At 35.3% G+C, this 26771-nt stretch overlaps 1 long non-coding RNA gene and 1 pseudogene across 1 annotated transcript; both read right to left on the bottom strand.

Moving 5' to 3' along the window:
• LOC120171678 overlaps positions 1–26771 on the bottom strand; it is a 34309-nt pseudogene that overhangs the window by 6373 nt on the left and 1165 nt on the right.
• LOC120171679 lies at positions 220–24981 on the bottom strand. Its single transcript, XR_005520892.1, has 4 exons — positions 24346–24981; positions 24146–24221; positions 698–877; positions 220–588 (listed from the first exon to the last, which is right to left on the bottom strand). It is a non-coding gene; the product is annotated as an uncharacterized LOC120171679 (long non-coding RNA).

Consider the following 26771-nt stretch of genomic DNA (forward strand, 5'->3'; position numbering starts at 1 on the left):
CTATTTACTCAATCAAATACACATCTAAAACCTCATAAGGTGTTGGCAGCTTTACACGCTGACAACATTTTTTCCAACTTCTATTGACACTTGAATTAAATTATATAACCATGGAGAACTTGCTAATTGAAAAGGAAGTCGTTCATAAATTAAAAATTTAGATACTGCTTCACTCATCTTCTTGTGTAAAGTCTTTAAAAAAGAACCACTGACCTTTGGTTGTTTTGAGCTTGTACTTCTAACCAATTAAGGTGTAGCTTCTCGTAAGGTAAACTCAGACTCACTCGAGATGGATTTACTTGTTCTTTCTCGACGATATCCTCCAACTGATCCATGGGAAGGTCGCCCTTCTTCATAAATATTACTCCAACCACCAGTACTTCGTCTTAATTCTTCTCTTCTGTGCCACTCATGTTGTGATTTGATACTTTCTCGAGTTGCGCCTAATTGCATCAATCTCATCAATGAATCCTTCATTTTCATCCCCCTCTTCTCTTAACTAGGACAAGAATTCTTATGTTCTCCTCTTTTTGTCTATTTTTTTGTTTCCTTCTTTTAATAAATTCATCATACTTTCCCTAATGACACCTGTTAATAAAATAAAAATAATGTCAATTTTGTATTGTTATCAATTATATATAATCTATATCAATAAATTTATAGTAAAATTTAAAAAAATAATAAAAATATCACATACCAGTAACATTAGGGCATAGTGCAACCTTTATGGCTTTATGAGCAATGTTTTCTTTAAATCGTGTTATTCCTCCTTTCACAACTTTACCCCATAGTTTACATGCAGTGCTTCCTCTTGCATTTGGCACTGGAGTGTGCACCTTCTAATATTTTCGTCAGAAACTCTTCAAGTGGTGACATGCTTTATTTTTATTTATATACAAGAAACATAAAGCCAAAAAAGTTAGAATTTAGAAATATAAGCAATTCATTACTTCTGTTATCAATAACATAATACAAAAAATAATAAACATTATTAACAGTGAAAAAATAAGTTTATTACATAAACTAATAAATAATAAAAATAATTGAAGTATATAAAATTTAAATTCAACATTTGTTTTAAAAAATTCATAAGGCCATAATAATAACTAATTAAATAGACTAATCTATTTAATTATATGGGGTAAATTCATAAGGCCATAACATAACAATAACCCAAATACTCCATTTAAATTTATATGGTTTGGGTCCAAACTTCAAACCCAAAAAGCCTAAAAATTAAAAGTAAAAAATAATAATAATAAGAAATAAAACTTAAAAAAATCTTGAAATCCCTAACGGGTATAGATAAAACATAAAACCTATCTTCTTCTTACGTGAAAATGGAGGGGCATAGGGATAGAGGCAGAACGCAAAAGCATCAAAGATGTTTTTTTTTCAAATGCATCCCTTTTCTTTTCTTTGTTACCTTTCTTAAATTTTTCTTGTTATTTCTACAAAAAATATCCACAAAACTACAAAAAATTGATGGATTTGTGAAGAGTTTCTGTCAAAAATTTTTTCATACCTATGTTGGTTGCTGCATATTACAAGAAGGAAGAACTTAACAATCAGGTATTTTACTTACTTGAAATTGTGAGATTCTCTTCAAAGTGAAAGCTTTTTTCCTTCTGATTTTTCTTTTATTTTGAGTTTGGGACAGTGAAATTTGAGAGGATTTTTGAAGTTGCAAGCAAACAAATTTAGATTTCAATTTGGGTTTGCTTCTTCTGTTACTTTTTATTTTTATATTTTGTACCGATTCAATAATTGTGAATTTGTGATTACTTTTTTTTTCAATTTTGATGTAAAGTAAACTGATTTTTACAGGTTTTACAGAGAATATATTCTTTCATTTTTACTTTTATTTTACTTTTGCTGTAAAGGAAACTGAATTGCTATTTTTTTGAAGTAATTGTGTTGTTGGTTATGTTTGATGCAGGGTTTTAAAAAATGATCCGCGACCGCGATTTCGGCCGTGATATAGCGGTTTCGTCGCCGTCCGAGTTACCCGCGACGGCCGTAATAGCGTCCGCGACAGCCGCAATAGCACCCGCGACGGCTGCAATCACGGTAAATCTGAAATAACCGAAAATGCAACAGCGATTTGAAACCCTGGTCTGATGTTGTAACGGGGATTACCGGAAAAAACGGTCTGTTATAGCCGCGATCAATTGTTACCTGTTAAATTACGGCCGTTATCGGCTATTATGGGTTTGATTCCGTTTCACACCATGATTTCGGTTGATATCGGTAACGGGGGCCACCGATAGCACGATATAACGGTCGTTATACCGTTACACGACCGTTTTTTGAATCTTTGCCTCCAGCAGCTACAAAGCAAAACAAAATGAAGGTAAGCATCCATGCTTAGTTACAGTTCTTAGTGAGCATGAGAAGTATATTTTTCAACCTAATAAACCAGGGATATTAACTTCTAAACCTGTGGGGTTTACTGGTAATCCACCTTTTAATCAAAAATTGCAAGAAAAAATCATATAGGTAGTTCTAGTGAGATTAAAATGGGAGGAGAACATGTTGACACTAGAAATTACTCTAAAATCCCTTTTGGGAACACAAGTTATGTGTTACCTAGACCAAAATTGGAGCTACCAATGTTTGATGGTAACAATCCTAGAGGTTGGATTAGGAAATGTTAGAAGTTTTTTAATCTGTTTGGAATACCAGAAGAGTAGAAACTGGAAATAGTTGCTATGTATTTAACTGGGAAGGTTGAGACCTGGTTTGATGGTTACATTATGCATAAGTATAGGATTACTTGGCATGAATTTGAGGCTGATTTCTGTCACAGATTTTGTGACAGAAACAATTCTGATATTATTGAAGAATTCAATAAGCTAATGCAGAAGGGAGTATGGAGGAGTATCAAGAAAAGTTTGAGGAGTTAAGACCCTACTTGTTACAACAGAACATGCATTTGGGGGAGGATTATTTTGTTTCCAGTTTTGTTAGTGACCTCAAAGAGGAATTAAAACATAAAGTGAAAGTGTAAGAGCCCAAGAACTTATCTGAAGCTTACAGGCAAGCTAAATTATATGAGTTGGCTAATGAGATTGAAGGGAAGAAGTATAAATCTCCTAATAAAAATTTTTCTTACACTCCTTCAAGTAGTTAACAAGGCAGTGGAAATAAGAATTTTTTGCCTAAGTCAGTTCATCCTAATACAAACACAAAGCAGAGTATGCTGGAATATAGAAGAACCTACAATTTGTATTTTAAATGTGCGGAAAAATTTGCTCCTAGGCACTAGTGCAAAATCAAACAGCTGAATTGCATGGAAGAATAAAAGGAATCTGTTGAACAAGAGTTGACAGAAGGAAAGCCTAGGGAGGTGGAAGAACTAGCAAAAGAAGCCTTGGAGATTTCTATCAATGCTATTACAGGAAATGTGGGACATACTACCTTGAGGATTCAGGGCTGCATCAGAGGGAAACCTATTAATGTGCTGATTGATAGTGACAATACTCATAGCTTTGTGACTCCTAAGTGGGCCAAGGAAGGAGTTGAATTGGTTCACACTCAGCCATTAGTTATTATAGTAGTTAATGGTGAAAAGTTGTTTAGTACTGCTAGAAGCAACAAGGTGAGTTGGAAGATACAAGGCTATGAATTTCAGCATGATTTTAGAGTACTATCTTTGGGAGGTAGTGACATGGTATTGGGGGTGGATCAACCCTATAATGATGGACTTTAAAACTAAGACTATCAGTTTTGAGAAGGATGGGAAAACTGTTATTATTAAAGGATCTCAAAAGTTACTACTAATCAAAACCATCACATGTGAGAAATTTCAGAAGCTAGCTGAAAAATACACTGAATTGAGTGGGGAGATTTATTTGCTGAGTGCTGAAGTTGAAGAAAGTGTAACTCGTCTTCCACTACAAGACCTACTGGAAGAGTTTAAAGAAGTATTTAAAGAGCCAAGAGGAATGTTTCATAGAAGGAAACATGACCATGCGATTGTCCTTAAACAAGGAACACAACCAGTAAATTTTAGACCCTATAGATTTGTTCATCATCATAAGGCTGAAGTTGAGAAGTAGATTGCTGAAATGTTGTCCTCTTCTATTATTCAGGTGAGTAAAAACCCTTTTGCTTCCCCTTGTTTACTTATTAAAAAGAAATATGGAACTTGGAGATTTTGTGTGGATTATAGGAAACTTAATTCTGTTACAGTTAAAAATAAGTTTCCTATTCCTATAGTGGAGGACTTGTTAGATTAATTGAATGGGGTTGTTTTCTTTTTAAAAATTGACTTGAGGTCTGGATATTGGCAAATTAGAATTAAGGATGAAGATATTCACAAAACTGTTTTTAGGACTCACCAAGGACACTATGAATTTAAAATAATGCATTTTTGTCTTACTAATGCTCCAACTACTTTTCAAGGTTTGATGAATGATTTGTTCGGAGCATATCTAAGGAAGTTTGTTCTTGTATTTTTTTTGATGATATCTTGGTTTACAGTCCTAGTATGACAGAGCATAAACAACACTTAAGAGTTGTGTTGGAGGTTCTGTTGAAGAATAGGTTATATGCCAAAAGAAGTAAGTGCTTCTTTGAACAGCAGCAAGTGGAATATTTAGGGCACTTAATTTCAGTTTATGGTGTGGCAACTGGTCCTGCTAAGATTAAAGCCATGCAACAGTGGCCTTTACCTAAGAATTTGAAAGCTTTGAGAGGATTTATGGGTTTAACTGGATACTAAAGAAAATTCATAAGAGGATATGGGGAGTTGAGTAAACCCTTAACAAATATGCTGAAAAGGGATGGGTTTCATTGGTCTCAAGAAGCTATATCAGCTTTTGAAAAGTTAAAGGAAGTTATGTGTAATGCTTTAGTTTTGGCTTTGCCTAATTTTGAGCAGAATTTTTTTTGAAACTAATGCTAGTTTCAAAGGTATTGAGGTTGTTCTTTCTCAAGCAGGGAGACCTATAGCTTATTTGAGTAAAGCTTTGGTTCCTAAGCATGCAGATCTTTCAATCTATGAGAAAGAGTATTTGGCCATTTTAATGGCAGTTTCTCACTGGAGACATTATTTGGAGAGTGGTTCTTTTGTCATTAAAATATATCATGTGCCTTTAAAACATCTACTAGAACAGAAGTTAACTACAACTATACAGAAGAAATGATTTATAAAGTTATTGGGGCTGGATTATACTATTCAATACAGAAAATGCAAGTCTAATAAAGTTGTAGATGCACTCTCTAGACAACAAATGAATTCTGGTGCATTTGTTCAAATAAGGGTTACTGTTATAACACCTACTTGGGTACAGGACATTGAAAAGAGTTATTAAGAAGATGTTATAGCACAAGAAAAAAAATTTATTCTAGTTATTCAACCAGATAAACTACAGGACTGGAAATTAGTTAAAAGAGTCTTGTATTTCAAAAATAGGATTTTTGTGGGCAGCAAAGGGGACCTTAGATAGAATATAATTGTGGCTTTACATGATTCACCACAAGGAGGTCACTCATGTATTCAAGCTAATTATCAAAGAATTAAGTCTTATTTCTTCTGGCCAAGAATGAAAATTCAGATTCAAGAGCATATAAACAGTGTAAAATGTGTCAGAGAACTAAAATAGAGCATATTCCTAAGCCAGGGTTGTTACAACCTATTCATGTCCCAAACAATGCTTGGAAGTGATTACAATGGACTTCATTGAAGGTTTGCCATCTTTAACAAAGTACAATCGACTCAGACAAAGGTTGCGAATCCAAAGAATCAGAGAACATTCAAATCAACTCCAAATGCAAAACAACACGGGAGATCTAGAACCTGGTGCAGCTATCAATCTTCACGTTTCAAGGCCAAAAGCGATACGAGATCATTTGAACCCGATTCTCGACGATCTCAATCCATGCATAGTGGCACTTGAGATACAAGCCACTCATTTCAAACTTAAACTGGTGATGTTTAACATGCTAAACTCTATTGGACAATTTGGTGGTTCAACCAATAAGGATGCTAGGTAACATGTACGCACTTTTCTTAAAGTATGCGACTCATTTCAGCAACAAGGAGTACACGAAGTTGTGCTCAAACTGAAACTTTTCCCTTATTCCCTACGCGATAGAGCAAGAGCCAGGCTCAGCAGAGTTCCTTCTGGTTCAATAGAATCATGGACAGATTTATGCAAGAGCTTCTTACTGCGATACAATTCGCTCAATATGAATACACAGCTTCGCAATGACATTGTTAGTTTTCGCCAAGGAGATAATGAATCAATGTACGAATGTTGGGACAGGTACAAAAGCCTACTTCGCAAGTGTGTTAACCATGGCTTTCACGATTGGACATAAGTGGTGAGGTTTTACAACGAAGTCAATGCACCAACTCGAATGATGCTAGATGCCTTAGCAAATGGCACCTTACTGGACAAATCACCCAAGAAAGCTTTTGACATCCTTGACAGGATAGCAAATAATGATTATCAATTTCCAAATACAAGGTTGGGAACCGATAGAAAAATATTTGGAGCATATAAATTAGAGGGTAAGGATTCGGTAGCTGCTCAACTTTCTGCCAAAACCAACATGTTGAAAAATTTGCAACGTCCTAATGAGATAAGAGAAGTCAAGGTGACCAATAACGCATGTTTATTTTGTCACGGCAACCATCATGAGAGCGAATGCCCAGAAAACTATGAGTCATCCAATTTTGTGGGTAACTACAATCGGAGAAACAATAACCCCTATTCAAACACGTACAATCCTGGCTGGAGACAGCACCCAAATTTTTCATGGAGCAATCAAGGAAACAACAACAATCAAGCAGTAAATTACAGGCCACAGCAAAATAATTCTGACCATCAACATTTTCAAAATCAGCATCATCAGCAGCCCTGGCAAAACAATAAAGGTATAGTTTCTGCCTCAAATACTAATTCCAATACTAATTCCTTGAAGTTATCATTGCAGGAATTTATAGCTTCGACGAAAGACTTCATGGCCTCCACAAAGACCTTGATCCACGAATATTCTCCAACAATTAAAAATCAAGGAAATTTGTTACAAAGCCAAGCAACACTTTTGCAAAGCCACAATTGATCCCTAAGAGCATTAGAGAATCAAGTGGGACAAATTGCTACGGCATTACATTCTCACCCACAAGGAAATCTCCCTAGTGATACAGAGATCACTAAACATCATGAGAAGGAACAATGCAATATGTTTACACTAAGGAGCGGAAAACAGATCAAACAACATGACAAGTTTGGGGGAGAAAACTCAAACAGTTTTTGCCATGGCATAACACAACTAGAGGATCGAGCTGAGAATGTTGAACCTAATGAAACACCTGAAGAGAAGGAAAGAAGTAAAGGCTCAGAAACGTATCACTCAAACAATGAGAAATTCATGGTAGGGGCCAGAAATTTTTCAACAACAGCAAAAGATAATGTGATACCTTCACCACCATTCCCTCAAAGGTTGAAGAAGCACGATGACGACATTCAGTTCAAGAAATTCATTGATGTTCTGGATTAGTTGTGTATCAACATACCCTTTCTATAAGTCATTGAGCAAATGTCTTCTTATACCAAGTTTCTTAAAGATATTGTTTCGAAGAAACGAAAGGTAGAGTGTGTTACCACAGTAATAGAAATCTGCTTAGCAATGAGCAAACTCCCACCAAAGCAAAAAGACCCTGTCAGCTTTATAATACCATGCTCAATTGGTAATGACTTCATAGAACGAGCTCTTGTTGATTTGGGATCAAGTGTAAACTTGATACCAATGTCCATATTTATGAAACTAGACGGGTATCACGCCTGTCCAACCTCAGTCATCCTACAGCTAGCCGATCGGTCATATGTGCAACCAGAGGGCATAATAGAGGACGTCATAGTAAAGGTGGATAAATTCGTATTTCCAGTTTATTTCCTTATCCTGGATTGCGAAGCCGATGAAAACACCCCGATCATCCTGGGACGACCATTTTTAGCCACTGGGAGAATCCTAATAGATTGTGAAAAGGAAGAGTTCACAATGCGAGTAGGAGAGCAAAGTGTCACTATCAATGTATTCAATTCCATGAAATATGTGGATGATTCAGAAGAGTGCCAATGCATTAGAGAATTAGAGGAGAATATAATCTTGGGACAAGGTGAATCTCTACGACTCGGTGAATACAGTGCTTTGTATCATGACCCTACAACCGAGATGCATAAAGGAGAAAACTTTGGCCCCGACGAACTATTCTCATAAGACGATTCAGAAATTCATGGCCCTGACAACGGAAATCTGAACAATGAACGCCATGCAAATGACACCAATGTACGATACGGAGGAAAGACAAAGGATCAATCGAGACTTATTCATAATAGATCAAGTATGAAATTCGAACCTTTAGAATATGATGAAGAAAAGTCTCAAGAGTCATCCTTGCAACATGCACCGAAATTAGAACTTAAAACTTTGCCATCATATTTGAAATATGCTTATATATGAATTATGAAACTCTACTAGTGATAATTTTTGCCAACCTAACCTCCGAACAGGAGAATAGTTTGTTGAATGTCTTGTCACTACACAGAAAAGCTCTCAGATAGACAATGGCAGACTTGAAGGGAATTAGTCCGACCATATGCATGCACAAAATTAACCTTGAAGATAGCCATAGCACTTCGGTAGAACCCCAAAGAAGGCTCAATCCAATCATGAAGAAGGTAGTCATGAAGGAAATCATAAAATGGTTAGACGCAAGAGTAATATATCTTATATCCGATAGTTCATAGATCAGCCCGGTGTAGTGTGTGCCAAAAAAGAGAGGTGTGACCGTGATTAAAAGTGAATATGATGAACTCCTTACCACAAGAATAGTCACAGGCTGGCGCATATGTATGGATTACAAGAAGCTCAACAAAGCCACAAAGAAAGACCATTTCCCCCTCCCCTTCATCGAGCAAATGCTTGATAGGTTAGCGGGAAAAAGCATTTTACTGCTTCCTCGATGGATACTCAGGATATAACCAAATAGCCATAGCACCGGAGGACCAAAAGAAAACCACTTTCACATGCTCGTATGGTACCTATGCATTTAGGCGAATGTCGTTTGGATTGTGTAACACTCCAGCTACATCCCAAAGATGCATGATGATAATCTTTTCAGATATGGTGGAAGAATGCATGGAAATATTTATGGATGCTTTTTTTGTCTCGGGTGATGATTTTGACTGATGCCTCGATAATCTATCCAAGGTACTCAAACGATGTGAAGAAGCCAACCTAGTACTGAATTGGGAGAAATACCATTTTATGGTGACCAAAGGAATAGTGTTGGGTCACAAAATTTCATGCCGAGGCATTGAAGTCGATAAAGCCAATGTGGACGTGATGTAACATCCTCAATACCGGGTTAGTGACTAGATTGAAAAATTTTCAGAAATTGATTATTAAAGTGGGATAATTGAATAGTTCAATGACTTATTTGAAGATATTTTATGCATCATTGTTAGTAATTATTAGATGAAGTAAAGGGTAAAATTGTCATTTGACATGAAAGATTTTTATTTTCCTTTATAAGATAAGGAAGACCACGTGGAAGAGAAAAAAAGGCAAAACAAACTTCCAGAGTTCTCTTCTTCTTCAGCCGTGAGTCACCATAGCAAAGGTGAGTTTTGTGGTTAGTTGATTATTTGTTGAAATTAAAGTTGGTTTATGATTATTGGATGATAATTAAGCTTAAGGAAAGCTTAAATTATCTTAAAAATAAAGGATGATGGAGTTATGAGAGATTAAGTAAAAGGAGTTTTTAAGTGAATTCTTGAAATAAAAGGAGTTAATAGACTTTGAAGTTGAATTTGACTTATCATTAGTGGAATTAAATGATATGAAGTGTTAAAAGTGGATTTAGAACATGTTGAAAGTTGAGCATGATTCTTGAATTTCATAAAGAAAAGAGGATATTGAGGTTAAAGATGAGAAAGATGAATATTAATGAGGTTCAATATGTATAGATAAGTTTTAAGGTATAAGGAGAGGTTAATAAGTAGAATTTGAGGACAAAGTAAGACATTTTCGTGCTCAAAATAGAATTTCTAGGTTGTGTGCATCGATACATCTTCAATGTGTATCGATGCACTCTCAAATAAATAAACATCAAATGCAATTAGTGCATCGATACACCCCCTTAAAATAAAAACATCAAATGTAATTTGTGTATCGGTGCATGGATAGTGCATCGATGCACATGTTAAGGAATGCATCGATGCACTGTAGAATATACCGATGCACTTCAAGGGGAAATAGAATTAGACCTTTCTTTTGGTCTAAGAAATGATAGATTAGAATACATCATTTAGATATTGATATGTATCAATGTATAAATATGTAGATATCGAGCACGAACAAGTTCTGGGATGGCCATCAAGTTAAGATTCGATCGGAAGAAAGGAAATCATAAAAGGGGATTGGAACTTAGTGAGGCCAAAGTGAGTGCATATTAGTGATATGTAATGATTATTGAAAATTTGACTTGCGATAAGTCTATTTCCTAGAGTAATATGCATGAAGTCATGAACATGAGAATAATTTGATATGATTATATGTGTTACATGTTGATATGCTTTGTATATGATACATGATTTATGTAAAATATTATTATGTGATAATGGAAGATTATAAAATAAGATATATAAAGATAAGCTTGTAAAAAACAAGCCATGTAGTTATATGTTACTGACAGAATAATTAAGCCAAGGTTTATTGTGATACGTAAGAATGAAATATAACTGCATATAAGTGATAAGTCATAGAGATATGTGGCTATAAGAATATTTAAGAGAAGAAAATATAAATCAGAAGATAATAAATTAAGAGACTACAAAAATAATATATATAAATTAGGGGACATAACATAACGATGATACAAACTTATAGGATACGAACTATAGGAAAGAGTGATATATTTAAAAGGAAACTATGATATAGGATGTATAAAATGAAGAACTATAAAACCCTATGAGAAGGTTATGAGAGTTATGTGAAACTAGATTAAATGAATATAATAAACTCGTATTTAAATAATGTGAGTTAAGTGATAAGGGTTATATGTTATTGTACAAGTTAGTATAATAAATCATGTAAGTTGGTACAATAGGAAAATGAGATAAAGATAAATAGCTTTACCTATAGGATTTATAAGATTAGATGCTAGTATGATAACATGAAAAGTGAACCAAGTTCTATGATATTGATAAATGTAAGTATAAAAGTACAAACCATAATTTATATGATATGAATAAGTTATTATAGATACATGATGTCTGTTATGAGATATGATCTATGTAATTACAAGAGAAATGATATTTGACTATATGAGTATATGTATATGTGAATGATATGAAAATGAACTACGTGACTATGTGTGATCTTATGAAAATGAGACAATGAGTTATGTGAAAGAACTATAAGATTATGTGTATATGTGATATGAATATGGCAATGTGTGATAACATAAATATTAATGCCAATGTTATGTGTCATGAGAGCTAGAGGTATAGTTGGCATGCCAAGAGTCGAGGGTCTACGCGGTCTTTCGGGACATATATGTATTCCTTGAAACATGTGTGATGCCTTTTGAGACACATACTTGATCCTAAGCATATATATATGATCCTTAAGAAATTTTCTACGTGGTCCTTAGGGACATTTTATATGGGACTTCGGTGCAATTCTACGCGACACTTCGATGCAATTCTACGTGGCACTTCGGTGCATTTATATGAGCTTTGGTGACAACATTAGTGCACAACCTCTAGAGACTCACATATCTATAGTTCTCACATATGTACATGGGCTAATCAAGAGATAATAACAAATATATGTTGTGATATGATAAATTTTATAGCAAAGACATGATGAGGTATAGGTATAGTATATGATTAAAAAGGTTAAGTATATGTGCTATGTGATTAAATAATAAGTGGCTAATGATGATTTATATGTATGCATGTATTTCTTATTAGATAATCTGATATGATTTATATGATGATGACTGTATTGCTTGGATAATTGAATCATATGTTGAGTAAAATAATATATATAAGAGGATATAATTATAAGATATAAATGATAAGAATATTGATAGTGGAATAAGGTTAGAGATGAAAATAATGTGTGATATGTATATGTGTATAGTACATTATATATAATGTTATATTGTTTTGATGTAGCATTATAAGATGATATGTTCATGCATGTGTAAATAGTTTCTTTTATAATTTAATGCCTCACTAAGTCATAGACTTAGCGTGTGATTATTTCACACGTAGGTTACAAAAATGAGAAGAGAAGTTAAGAGGAGCAAGACAGGTTAGCATCTTCCTTACGAATATCAGATCATAAACATATGGAGTATATGTATTTTGTGTTATAAAATTTAGTTGGTATGTAGTTACAAGATTTGGAATGAATATGCTCTGATTGGTTTGTAAAACGATTTGATTATATTTATTTCTAAAAAGTACTCACTTTTTCAAATGATGAATTTAAGATTTTGGTGGATTTGTAAAGAAAAGTGTTTTGAAAAGTCAATGTGACACCTCAGACCCGGATCCTGGTCGGATACGGGTTGAGGGTGTTACATTTAATGGTATCAGAGATAAGGTTTAGCCAATTCTAGGCTTAAACCGAAGCCAAATAAGGTTTAAAAATGTGTACATGCCATCTCAAATTGAACATTTCTGATCTGATAGTGTAAGGAGTATGTTATCTTACAAATAGAATAAGATTTGTATGATATAGTAGAAATTGATTATAGAAATTATCAAAGTGAATCGATAGTTGACAAATCTGATGGTGATAGCAATTCACCTGCCCTGGTCAGGCAGGATAAAGAGCGAAAACCTCATAAAGCATCTTATAAGATTAAATGTTGATTTCAGAAAGTTAAAATCATATCTGAATAAGGATAGAAAGTTTTTCACTATTTTGAAGTAGAAAAGTGATATGGACTAGTTTTGTTATTTCGTGGATAAGATAGAATATAGTGAACAAGTGTCACTATAAGAGCGTTAAAAGATTAAATGATGCAGTGAGAATTGGTGGAAGAGTTCAAGAATAAGTGTATTAGTGACAAGCGTATAAAATGTATAAAGTTAGAGCTTATGAGTTCGAAACGAAGGGATAACATTGTGTATAAGAAAGAGTGTTTAGATGATAAGGGTTTACAATTAATACGGAAAGAGTTAACGTTAGCTAACCAGAGTATATGATAAAAATGTACCGGAATTATAAGATTATAAGATATTGTCAGGATATGATAACCAAATATGAAATGGATCCAGATACGGTTGTATATTTGGATCATAGTAATGTGGTATAGTAAAGGAAGTAAGGATTTGTATATTTGAATAAAGCTGAGGATTGATAAGAATAGTTTAAGAATGGGTATATCGATGATCAGATTATAAGACAAAGGAAGTCAGAATGTTGAGTTTTAGTAACGGAAATTACAGGATGTATATGATTGGTTGACTAGGGCTAGTGCCCTAGATTGAACAGATGTTATTGACTAGCTATCAGAGTAAAGGTGATAAATTTATAAGATTGGAAGAAAGGATAAAGTTGAATTAATTAATTATGATGTGGATTTGAATATAGTTGTGTATTTTGATCGGATAACTATGATGTAGATAAGGAGAAAAGTAATTGTATGGAGCTTTAAGAAAGGAAAATACAAGTATAAGAGATGGTAAAGAATAAAGTTTTGTATAAGTAAATTGGGTTATCAAAGTTCGAGGATGCAATAAAGATTGGTACACAGAGATGAGTATAGGTGATAGGACATATGAATATGAAAGGAAATATATTATTTATGTATAAGGAGATTTCAATTTTAAATGAATAAAGGAATAATGGAATAAAGAAATGAAAATGATTGATTTTAAAGGATCAGATACGATAAAGGTTATACGAAAGTATAGATGAATGTATAAAGGAACGAATGTGGATGAAGAGCATTAGAAGATATGTATGGATAGTGTACTTATCAATAAATGCAGTAAAAATTCGAGGACGAACTTTCTTAAAAGGATGGGAGATTTGTAACATCCTCAATACCGGGTTAGTGACTATATTGAAAAAATTTCAGAAATTGGTGATTAAAGTGGGATAATTAAATAGTTCAATGACTTATTTGAAGATATTTTATGCATCATTATTAGTAATTATTAGATGAATTAAAGGGTAAAATGGTCATTTGACATGAAAGATTTTTATTTTCCTCTATAAGATAAGAAAACCCGCGTGGTAGAGAGAAGAAGGCAAAACAAACTTCTAGAGTTCTCTTCTTCTTCAGTCGTGAGTTACCATAGCAAATGTGAGTTTTGTGGTTAGTTGATTATTTGTTGAAATTAAAGTTGGTCTATGATTATTGGATGATAATTAAGCTTAAGGAAAACTTAAATTATCTTAAAAATAAAGGATGATGGAGTTATGAGAGATTAAGTAAAAGGAGTTTTTAAGGGAATTCTTGAAATAAAAGGAGTTAATAGACTTTGAAGTTGAATTTAACTTATCATTAGTGGAATTAAAAGATATGAAGTGTTAGAAGTGGATTTAGAACATGTTAAAAATTGAGCATGATTCTTGAATTTCATAAAGAAAAGAGGATATTGAGGTTAAAGATGAGATTGATGAATATTAATGAGGCTCAGTATGTATAGATAAGTTTTAAGGTATAAGGAGAGGTTAATAAGTATAATTTGAGGACAAAGTAAGACATTTTCGTGCTCAAAATGGAATTTTTGGGTTGTGTGCATCGATGCATCTTTAATGTGTATCGATGCACTCTCAAATAAATAAACATCGAATGCAATTAGTGCATCGATGCATAAGGAGTGCATCGATGCACCCCCTTAAAATGAAAACATCGAATGTAATTTGTGTATCAATGCATAGATAGTGCATCAATGCACATGTTAAGGAATGCATCGATGTACTGTAGAATGTACCGATGCACTTTAAGGGGAAATATAATTAGACCTTTCTTTTGGTCTAAGAAATGATAGATTAGAATACATCAATTAGATACTGATATGTATCAATGTATAAATATGTAGATATCAATCACGAACAAGTTTCGAGATGACCATCAAGTTAAGATTCGATCGGAAGAAAGGAAATCATAAAAGGGGATTGGAATTTAGTGAGGCCAAAGTGAGTGCATATTAGTGATATGTAATGTTTACTAGAAATTTGACTTGCGATAAGTCTATTTCCTAGAGTAATATGCATGAAGTCATGAATATGAGAATAATTTTATATGATTATATGTGCTATACGTTGATATGCTTTGTATATGATACATGATTTATGTAAAATATTATTCTGTGATAATGGAAGATCACAAAATAAGATATGTAAAGATATACTTGTAAGAAACAAGTCATGTAGGTATATGTTACTGACAGAATAATTAAGCCAAAGTTTATTGTGATACGTAAGAATGAAATGTAACAGCATATAAGTGATAAGTCATGGAGATATGTGACTATGATAATATTTAAGAGAATAAAATATAAATCAGAAGAAATTAATTAAGATACTACAAAAATAATATATATAAATTAGGGGACATAACATAACGATGATACGAACTTATAGGATAAGCACTATAGGAAAGAGTGATATATTTAAAAGGAAATTATGATATAGGAAGTATAAAACGAAGAACTATAAACCCCTATGAGAAGGTTATGAGAGTTATGTGAAACTAAATTAAATGGATATAATAAACTCTTATTTAAATAATGTGAGATAAGTGATAAGGATTATATGTTATTGTACAGGTTAGTATAATAAACCATGTAAGCTGGTACAACAGGAAAATGAGATAAAGATAAATAGCTTTACCTATAGGATTTATAAGATTAGATGCTGGTATGATAACATGAAAAGTGAACCAAGTTCTACGATATTAATATATGTGAGTATAAAAGTACAAACCATAATTTATATGATATGAATAAGTTATTATAGGTACATGATGTCTGTTATGAGATATGATCTATGTAATTACAAGATAAATGATATCTGACTATATGAGTATATGTATATGTGAATGATATGAAAATGGTCTACATGACTATGTGTGATCTTATGAAAATGTGACAATGAGCTATGTGAAAGAATTATAAGATTATGTGTATATGTGATATGAATATGGCAATGTGTGAAAACATAAATATTAATCCCCATGTTATGTGTCATGAGAGCTAGAGGTATAGTTAACATGCCAAGAGTCGAGGGACATATATGTATTCCTTGGAACATGTGTGATGTCTTTTGAGACACATACTTTATCCTTAGCATATATATATGATTTTTAAGGAATTTTCTACGTGGTCCATAGGGACATTTTATATGGCACTTCGGTGCAATTCTACGCGGCACTTCAGTGCATTTATATGAGTTGTGGTGACAACATTAGTGCACAACCTCTGGAGACTCACATATTTATAGTTCTCACATATGTACATGGGCTAATCAAGAGATAATAACAAATATATGTTGTGATATGATAAATTTTATAGCAATGACATGATGAGGTATAAGTATAATATATGATTAAGAAGGTTAAGTATATGTGTTATGTGATTAAATGATAAGTGACTAATGATGATTTATATTTATGCATGTATTTCTTATTAGATAATTTGATATGATTTATATGAAGATGTCTGTATTGCTTGGTTAATTGAATCATATGTTGATTAAAAGAATATATATAAGACGATATAATTATAAGATATAAATTATAAGAATATTGATAGTGGAATAAGGTTAGAGATGAAAATAATGTGTGATATGTATATGTGTATAGTACGTTATATATAATGTTATATTGTTTTGATATGGAATTATAAGATAATATGTTCATGCATGTGTAAATAGTTAGAGTTCTTTTATAATTTAATGCCTTACTAAGTCATAGACTTAGCGTGTGATTGTTTCAAAGTAGGTTACAGAAACGAGAAGAGAAGTTAAGAGGAGCAAGACAGGTTAGCATATTCCTTATGAATATCAGATCAGAAACATATGGAGTATATGTATTTTGTGTTATAAAATTTAGTTGGCATGTAGTTACAAGATTTGGATTGAATATACTCTGATTGGTTTGTAAAACGATTTGATTATATTTATTTCTAAAATGTACTCACTTTTTCAAATGATGAATTTAAGATTTTGGTGGATTTGTAAAGAAAAGTGTTTTGAAAAGTCAATGTGACACCTCAGACCCAGATCCGGGTCAGATATGGGTTGAGGGTGTTACACGTGATTGCTAATCTACCCCCTACCCACCAATGTGCGAGGTGTACTCAATTCCCTTTGTCATGCAGGCTTCTATAGGCGGTTCATAAAAGATTTTTCTCAAATCTCTAAACCCTTATGTATTTTGCTTCAACAAAATCATCCATTCGAATTTACTAATGATTGTTTGAATGCCTTCACAGATTTGAAGAAAAAGCTTTCGGCAGCACTAGTCCTGATCCCACCAGACTGGAACCAACCATTTGAACTCATGTGCGATGCCAGTGACTATGCAGTCAGAGTAGTGCTAGGGAAACAAAAAAGTAAAACCTTTCATGTCATATACTATGCGAGTCGTACTCTTAATGATGCACAAGTAAACTATACCACCACTGAAAAGGAACTTTAGCAATAGTTTTTGCATTCTATAAGTTTAGGCAATACCTAATAGGCACTAAGGTAATTGTGCATACAGATCACTCAGCCATTAAATATCTGAAAAATAAAAAAGATGCAAAGCCATTTTTCTAGGCTAGATAAAAAACTTGATTGTCTTGACACAACAGAAATTAAAGAGGATTTCCCTTATGAGAAAATATTATTTGTCACGGTTGCGTTGTGGTATGCTGACATTGTAAATTTTCTTATTAGTGGTATTGTTCCTCTTGATTTATCTAGCCAGAGCAGAAAGCAATTCCGACATGATGTGCGACATTACTACTGGATGAAACGTTTCTATTCAAGCAATGCGGAGATCAAATAATTTGAAGATGCATTCCAGAAGAAGAGCAGAAAGATATTTTACACCAATGCCACTTGTCACCGTATGGAGGGCATTTCGGTGGAATGAGAACAGCATCGAAGGTGCTCCAATCTGGATTTTATTGGGCAGCCTTATTCAAGGGTGTGCATGAATTTTATAAGTCATGTGATAGATGCCAACGAACAGGAAACATATAAAAAAGACACGAGGTGCCATGGCAAAATATTCTGGAAATTGAACTCTTCGACGTATGAGGAATAGATTTCATTGGACCCTTTCCCACATCTTTCGAAGATTTGTACATTCTCTTGGCAGTGGACTATGTATCAAAGTGGGTTGAGGCCATCGCAACACCTAAAAATGATTCCAAAACGGTGTTAAAGTTTCTGTACAAAAATATATTCACCCGATTTGGAACGAGCTATCATCAGCGATGAAGGCACACATTTTGACAATAAATTGATTGCCAAGGCACTAAAGCGATATGGTGATACGACATAGGATTGCTATGGCGTATCAACCTCAAACAAATGGACAAGCCAAAGTGTCTAACCGAGAAATTAAACAGATCTTTGAGAAAGTGGTCAACCCAAGTCGAAAGGACTGGTCGCCGAAGCTAGATGAAGCACTATGGTCTTACCGCACAGTATTCAAGACACCAATGGGAGTGTCACCATTCAAACTGGTCTATAGAAAAGAATGTCATCTGCCTGTTGAATTAGAACATAGAGCCTACTGGGCCATCAAGAAGCTAAACATGGATGCTCAGCTTGCTGAAGAAAGAAGACTCTTGGAACTAAACGAGATGGATGAATTCAGAGAACGCGAATACGAGAATGTCTGCCTATACAAGGAGAAAACAAAACGATGGCATGACAGAAAAATATTGACGAGGTAATTCTATTCTGGACAACAAGTACTGCTCTACAATTCACGTCTTAAGTTATTCTCAGGCAAGTTAAAATCACGATGGTCAGGACCATTCATCGTACACCAAGTCCATGACAATGGAGCAATTGAAATCCAGAACCAAAATGATGGTTCCATCTTCAAGGTGAACGGACAGAGACTCAATGAGTATAAAGGAGTCCCAGTTATGCGCGACAAACCTGCATCGTTGGCATATGATGCCCAATAGTTTGTTATACTTTAACGAAAATTTGAATTATGTACATAAATAAATAAAGTTATTTTCTGCTTTCATTATCCGTTTTATTTAATTTCCTTTCTTTACTGTAGGCAAGCAAAGAACACGTGACAGCATAGGGAGTTAGAGCATGCATGAGGAAAAGAAACCCTATGATGCATGGTTTTGGCGGCAAAATAAAGAGGGAAAGATATCTTTTCCCCCACTTTATGTCCAATCATATATTTCTCATTAATTGCAAAAATATTTTCCCTACGTGTAAAGTAAAAAATGCCCTGAAACCACTCATTACTTTCCAAAGAAATAACTGCCCAACCTCTTTTTCTTCATCGTGCCTCGTTCTCTCTCTACTAAACAAGAAAAAAAATTCAATGAATACCTCCCCATTGCCACCACTGATTTCAGCCAAGAACAATGGTAAGAACAAGGAAAGCCCCAACACAAAGTTTTGAACGATTCAAAACTGCGAAAGCAGAAACACATTTCAAAATATTTCAGAAACGTCAAGTATATTTGGAAGATGGATTTGTCTTCCCAGACACGGATGAGGAACCGTTTGGACCGGAAGTAATGGACGTGATACGGAAACACAACTGGGAGAAGTTTGCTCGTCATCCCAAAACTGTAGCACCAGCGATGGTAAGGGAGTTCTACGCACATCTTAAAGATCCATCCAACCACACAGTGTATGTATGAGGGAAAGTGGAGGAACAACACAAGCGATTCATGGCTGAGGCGGGTCAAGAAACATACAACGGAGTACTACAGGATTTATGCTTCGGGTGGGACAAGTTTGAAGGAAACGCCCCTACGAGGAAACGAGTAGATCGCCGAGCACTAAAACCAAATGTGAAGTTGTGGAATCACTTTCTCAAAGGCAAGCTGATGCCAACGTCCCACAACACCACTGTCCTCGTGAAGAGATTGATGCTTTTGCACTCGATCATATACGAGAGGAAGATAGACGTTGGAGAACTCATCTTCGAACAGATCCATGAATGCGCCAAGAGGAACCGGTGTAACCTACTATTTCCAAACTTGATAACCGCATTGTGCAAGAAGAAGAAAGTTCCTGAGGATCCCTTTGAGGATTTCATTAAATCCAAGGAGGGTAACACCAAGAAGAAGGTACCCGAGTTGATGAGTTTAAATGATGACGCCCCGCAGAAAGGTTTATAAAGAGGAGCAAAATCGGTTGTCGCGGCTAGAATGACTGCTGTGGTCACGCACACTCGAGAAACGCATAAAAAGATCGGACGCCTGGAGGACCACATGGAAATTTACTTCAAGTATGTCAAGGCGATGGACATGCAACTCAACGCCTTCTTCAATTAGTTGCTCCCGAACACTAACACCAGACTATCGACCTTCCCCAGTGTCATACTCAAATACAATGCGGGGGGCAGCACATACCATGCCTCGACATCACATGCCCCTCCAGAAGTTCCCCCAGGTGTGCCCACCGATGTGCCACCACTGGCAACCCATGTCCCACCCATACCAGAGGAAGGCCAAGGCGACACAGAAGAGTTCCTAAGCTCCTTCTCCTTTTCTACCTCCGAGAGCAGTCAAGATAGCCCACCCAACTTCTTCCCCGATGAAGCTTTTACTCCAGCATCGAAGTAACCCGAGCACGGCCCTATCCAGACCCCTGTCTGTCAAGCTACACCAGTCCCAGCAGCAGATCCTAGTTCAGCACCAGTTCCAGCACAACCAACTCCTACTACCGAGCAGTCAACTCCAGCACGTGCCTCGACCAGCAAGAAACGCTACAAGAGAATGGTAGGTCATATCCTCCAGCCATCTCCTTAGACACCAATAGCAGTAGACTCGAGATCCGAGAGTCCCTCTCCTCCCAAATGATGTCGAACGAGGGCGTCCAGCCAAGCCACCCCACCACAGTGAGTTTCTATTTTATTTTTAGTTTTTTTCTTTTTCGCATCTGTATATAGATTCATGTAGTTTTAATCTCATGCATTGAGGACAATGCATCCCTCAAGTTTGGGGGAGGTATTGTACCATATTCTGCCATACTTTGTTAGAATGAAGTTGATGATAATTGGTTGAAAATTTTGATTGTCATGACATAAGCAGGTTAAGATTATTGTTAGGAATGAATTAGGGATGCCCGATGATGAATGCATAATTTGATTTCCTAGGCCAGAATTATTGTTAAGACTATATAAAGAAGAGAACCAACCTTAGGCCTGATTCTTTGAAGTTCATAAACATGATTATAGGCTATATTTATTTCAGGTAATCTGTAAAATTTTTGGAAAAGAACTTACTGCTTGCCAAGACATCAAAAATATTTTAAGGGTGAAGTGAAAACTCTCTAGTGTTTAAAAACTTGAAAAATAAGAAGAAAATAAGAAGGGACACTCCTCTGTGCAAAGGCATAAACAGAAAAACTCCATAAGAAATTAAGAGTAGTCAAGGAACACAAGTGAATGAAAGTAGTCACAGGATGACTCTACCCTACTAGCTTGGGGTGGAAGGTATGCTCCCTTTTACCTAGAGTGTGGGACGGTAGTTGTGATGAGCTGACTCCTCTATGAAAAAAAGGAATAAAAAGTTGATAAATAACTAGGAGTATAAACTAAGCCTGACAAATAATCTGTTGCCTTGACAAACCAGAAGTTCTTACTTAAGTTTTATAATTACCTTTATGCATAGATTGGTTACAATCACGCACACACTATAGCAAAGAATCCTGACTAGGGAAGGGACTTGACTGATATGACTGTCGAACATGTTGAGGCCAAACAATTTTTATTGAGGGCTGAAATCTCAAACCATATGATTTTCTTAACTCTGCTTTGCCATGACAATTTTTATTTTCTTCTAGCTATTGTACATTGCTTGAGGACAAGCAATAGCTTAAGTTTTGGGGTGTGAACTCCGTAAAAAGACTCAATTTTCAGTCTTTTCACTTAAGTTATTTCTCGTCTAAACAAAGTATGCACAACATTTTAGTTGCATTTAGTTGCATATAGATTACATTAGCTTGTGGTGGATAAATTTTGCTTAGGCAAGATTTATTTGGGTTGAGTAATGCTGTTGAGTAGAAAGGGTTGTTTGGATTGTGTTTGTGCAGGAAACCTACAGAGGAAGAACATTTCAGTCGTGACAACGTAAATTTGCAAAGGCCAACGGAACATATGAGAACGTGAGGAGTAGTTTTATCTCGCCGAGGCAAGGTTTATCTGAAGAAGTCTGAAGCAGGAGTGACGAAACCGCCTATGCCACAAGCTAGCTGGATAACCTACGTCACGCGCAAGAAAGCCTTAATTATTCTGAAAATCGCCTTTCCTTTTTAGTTTGGACATTCAATAACAGTTATTTAAGGAAACTCCAAAAACATGCAAAAACCTAGGAGATTTTTCCTTATATATAATCAGTCGTAGCCGAAAAAGAAAAAAAGGCAAGGAAGAAGAGAGAATAGCTTTACCCAAGGCATTAGCAAGCAACTGCATTGGTTCTTCACCGTCTACCCACCGACCTTCCTTGGTGTCCTCCATAACCAAACATTAGCAGAGCGGTGATCAGGCCTCGAGAGAAGGTGATCACCAAGGCAGGCGTAGTGCTAATCAAAATTGTCGCGGCAGAGCCCCCGGTTTTGGGAGTCGTTCTTCCTTTGTTTTTAACTCTTTATCTATTTGGGGTTGTATTAAACGTTGAACCTTGGATGACTTTTGATAGCATCATGACTATCTTACTTGATATTGAACTTTGTTTTGCCTGAACAATATTTTTAAGTTTATGAATGATGAATTATGTTTTGCGTATGACTGTTTTGCTCATTTTTTAAATATTTTACCTTACGCTGTAAGAGCATCGAGAGATCGCCTGGGGTTTTGGTAAAACATGTCTTGGCAATGTAAGAGCCTCGAGAGATAGCCTTTTGTCTAGATAGTGATTCTTAGATTCGAGAGAATTAAGATAGATCCACATGAGCAATGGAATGAATCCGGGATGGTGAAGTTCTAACTTGATACCTTAGAGATAAGGAGTGAGTTTCAATCGACTAAAAGGGATAGACGCTAGTGTAGGATAGACAACGCCTATAGTTTACGCTGAGAGGTATTGCTACAACAACAGTTTGACAAACCAAGGGTTGTAGTTAACACTAAGTAGTATTGCCATAGCAACCGTCTAAGAATACCTAGTAATCCTGTCGGGCAGCTTAGTAAGTCATAATAATTCATTTTGAACTTAGAAATAATTGTTGTCGAAGCAAAAGTTTAGCATCAGTGCTCTGTGATATGTCTGAATATGTGAGGTTGTTTGCATTATATTTAAAGTAGCACTTGTCTTGTTTTGTTTTATTATTCTGCATATTTATTTTGCCTCGACCAAACTTTCCTGAACTCATTAAATCACTTCTTTGTTTTATTAATATTAGTTCTTAAGCTGACAACTTAGTAGGGACTTAGTTTGTGACACTAGTACTAGTTGTGGTGAAAACATATTTCTCGACCAATCCTTGTGGAGACGATACTCACTTAACCTATATTACTTGAATCGATTGTGTATACTTACACAGATTTGCTTGCCTTAACATATACATTTACAAGCGATCAACTACCTATCATCCAGAGACAGATGGCCAAACAGAGAGGCTTAATCAATGTTTGGAACAATATTTAAGGTATATGTGTTTCTTGAAACCAAAGACTTGGTCAAAATGGTTAGCTCAGGCTGAGTGGTGGTACAACACTAACTACCATACTGCTCTACAAATTACACCATTTGAAGCTTTATATGGGTATAAGGCCCCTAATGTGACATGGACAATAGATTCTAGGGTGGATGCAGTGCAGGATTTAATGCGACAAATAGAGAAATTGAATTCATTATTAAGGGAGCAACTAGTTAAAGCTACCAATCGAATGAAGCAGATTAGTGACAAACATCAGACAGAAAGGGAATTTCAAATTGGAGATGAAGTTTACCTGAAGCTTCAGCCATACAGACAAACATCACTTGCCCTTAGGAAAAATTTGAAGCTTGTTACTCAATATTTTGGGCCTTACAATATATAACAAAAAATTGGTCATGTTGCTTATAAATTAGATTTTCCATCAAATTCAAAACTACATCCAGTTTTCCACGTGAGTCTACTTAAGAATAAAGTAGGGAAACAGGGACTAACCTCGATCGATCCTCCAGAAGTAGCATCGAATGGGAAACTGAAGATCTACTCAGCCCTTGTTTTGAATCAACGAGTGGTTACAAGACAGAATCGGGCAGTCATTCAATTGCTCATTCAGTGGACAAATATGGGACCAACAGACGTAACTTGGGAAGATTATACTGTGTTGAGACAACAGTTTCCTGATTTTGATCCCTGGGGACAAAAATCTTCTGGAGAAAGGGGTATTGTTATGATGGCAGGAGAGTTAGGGTTCGACCGAGAGGAATTGGGGGCAAATAGGATTGAATTGGGAGAGTTAGGGATTGGAATTTTACCTAATGAAGAGAGAAGTGGCACAGATGGATTAAAGGCTCAAGGACAAAGCACGTGGGAGCAAAATCAATTGGGCTACATCAGACATAGACCCAATTATCTCTCCAACAGATAAGGGGTGTGAGTTGGGCTTGGAGGAGGCAGTGGGCTAGGTTGAATAGTCCAAATTGGTAGATGGCGTGAGTCAGCAAAATTCTGTTAATTTGTTAGATTTATTGTCTTGATACAACTGTAGGTACTTGTAATTATATAAGTGTACCTCGTCCTTCTAAGGATCATCTTTTTGGAATGAAATCTAAACGTTTTTTGTATTCTCTTTCTTTCTAATTTTTGAAATCCCTAAATTCTTATACTTATTTTCCCTAAAACATAACACTGTTATGCCAGAAAAAATATGTTGAACGTGAGACACATATACCAGTCAAAAGCAATCAAAACCTAAATGCCAATTTTAACATTTAGGACTGTTAAGCATCCAATCGTAAATCAAATGGATGTAGGTGGAGGGTCCAACTTTAATAAAAGACCATATAACAGATATGGGATAATATCACTTAACACTCGCCCTCCACCCTGTATGTGAACAACCTCGAGGGTCATCAACCTCGCTTGGGCAATAAAAAGAACATAACAGAACCTACGCTTAGATACATTTTAAGCATCCAACCTAAAACTAATTGGCAATATGTGGAGGGACCCAACTTTGATACTATAAGGCCGCACAGTACACAAGGCCAAAAAGGGACTATTGTGGTGGTGTCACCCACATTAGACAACTAAATATGCTAGTTAGTCCACATATAAAGGCAGCTTGTGTTGTATGGGGGTGTTTAAAGATGGTATATTTTTTCTCTTTTAGAGAACGAGTTTTCAGGAAAAAGAAAATGAACAAGCAGCAACCGCCAGCAAGATCTCTCTTCCACATGGTAACACTGAAATTCCCTTTCCCCATTAGTTATTTCACATCATTTCAGGATATATTATTCATCTATAGATCTTCCACAGACATCAAGATTTCAATAAAGGACAGCAGTGAAACCTTAAATAAGAAAGCCACATAGAAGATCTGAGCTTCCTAACAACTAGCTAACAATAATCATGAGAGAGACCTTTCACTGGTTGAAAAAATTCTTGGGAACTCTCTTGTGAAATAAAAATCAGAGATTCCAAATATGAACAGGATACGAGATTCCAATACAATCATACCTTAACAAATGAAAGTAATTACTAAACATAAATAGCAAAAAGAAGTATCAAATTAGACAGTGCAAAATAAATCTTAATCAAGATACTTCTAAAGGTGCATAGTTAATCCAAATGAAAAACAGGAAAAAAAATTAAACCACAACTAATTCACCTGAGTTCATCCTCCGTCCAAGCAGTCCCCTTGCGACGTTCCTGGTCCAACTTTGAATTTTTACTCCCGTGATTTGAATCATTGTTACAAGGCCCTATATGGTTGCTTCCCTTCTTACCAGTACCTTCGTCACATACTCACAGGCATGGCTGGTTGAACGCTCAGAATAAGAATTATACGGTGGAAGAGGCACACAACTAGATACAAATCGATTAACATCATCTTCCAGAAGCTCGTAGTGTTCTTTAATCTCTTCCAAAGTTTTCCCAGGTACATCGGCCGCAATTTTCTCCCACCTAACCAAAGAGTCCTAGGGATAAGTTGCAAGGGCATTCTCAAACGCCTTATCTAGCTCCCTACTCCACTCGGAGCTGTTTCCAGCTTCATCCACAGTCATCTAGGCTTGTCTAAATCTACAATCAAGATTGTCACCCAGGAAGAAAGAAATGATTTTCACTAAACTGCCAAATTAGGATAGTCTGTAATCAATACCATGAATTTTCGACAATACTTTCTTGGGTAATTTCAATAGTGGGCTTCACTAATAACAGATCTAATGGAACACTTAAATTATGGAGAAGCAGAGATGCGGTGCAAAACAGAGAAAATAGACCCAGAAAAGGCCAAGCAAGTTTAACTAGAGATGAAGTCCAAAAAAATTCAGAAGGCACCAGTGGAGTATACGAAGAATTCAAAAATGATTTGCTCCACCATTCAAAAAATGGACTATTGTAAATTGCTGACCTATTAATGA

Source organism: Hibiscus syriacus, unplaced genomic scaffold (genome assembly GCF_006381635.1).
Source record: "Hibiscus syriacus cultivar Baekdansim isolate YM2019G1 unplaced genomic scaffold, ASM638163v2 tig00111835_pilon, whole genome shotgun sequence".
Classification (NCBI taxonomy): Eukaryota; Viridiplantae; Streptophyta; class Magnoliopsida; order Malvales; family Malvaceae; genus Hibiscus; species Hibiscus syriacus.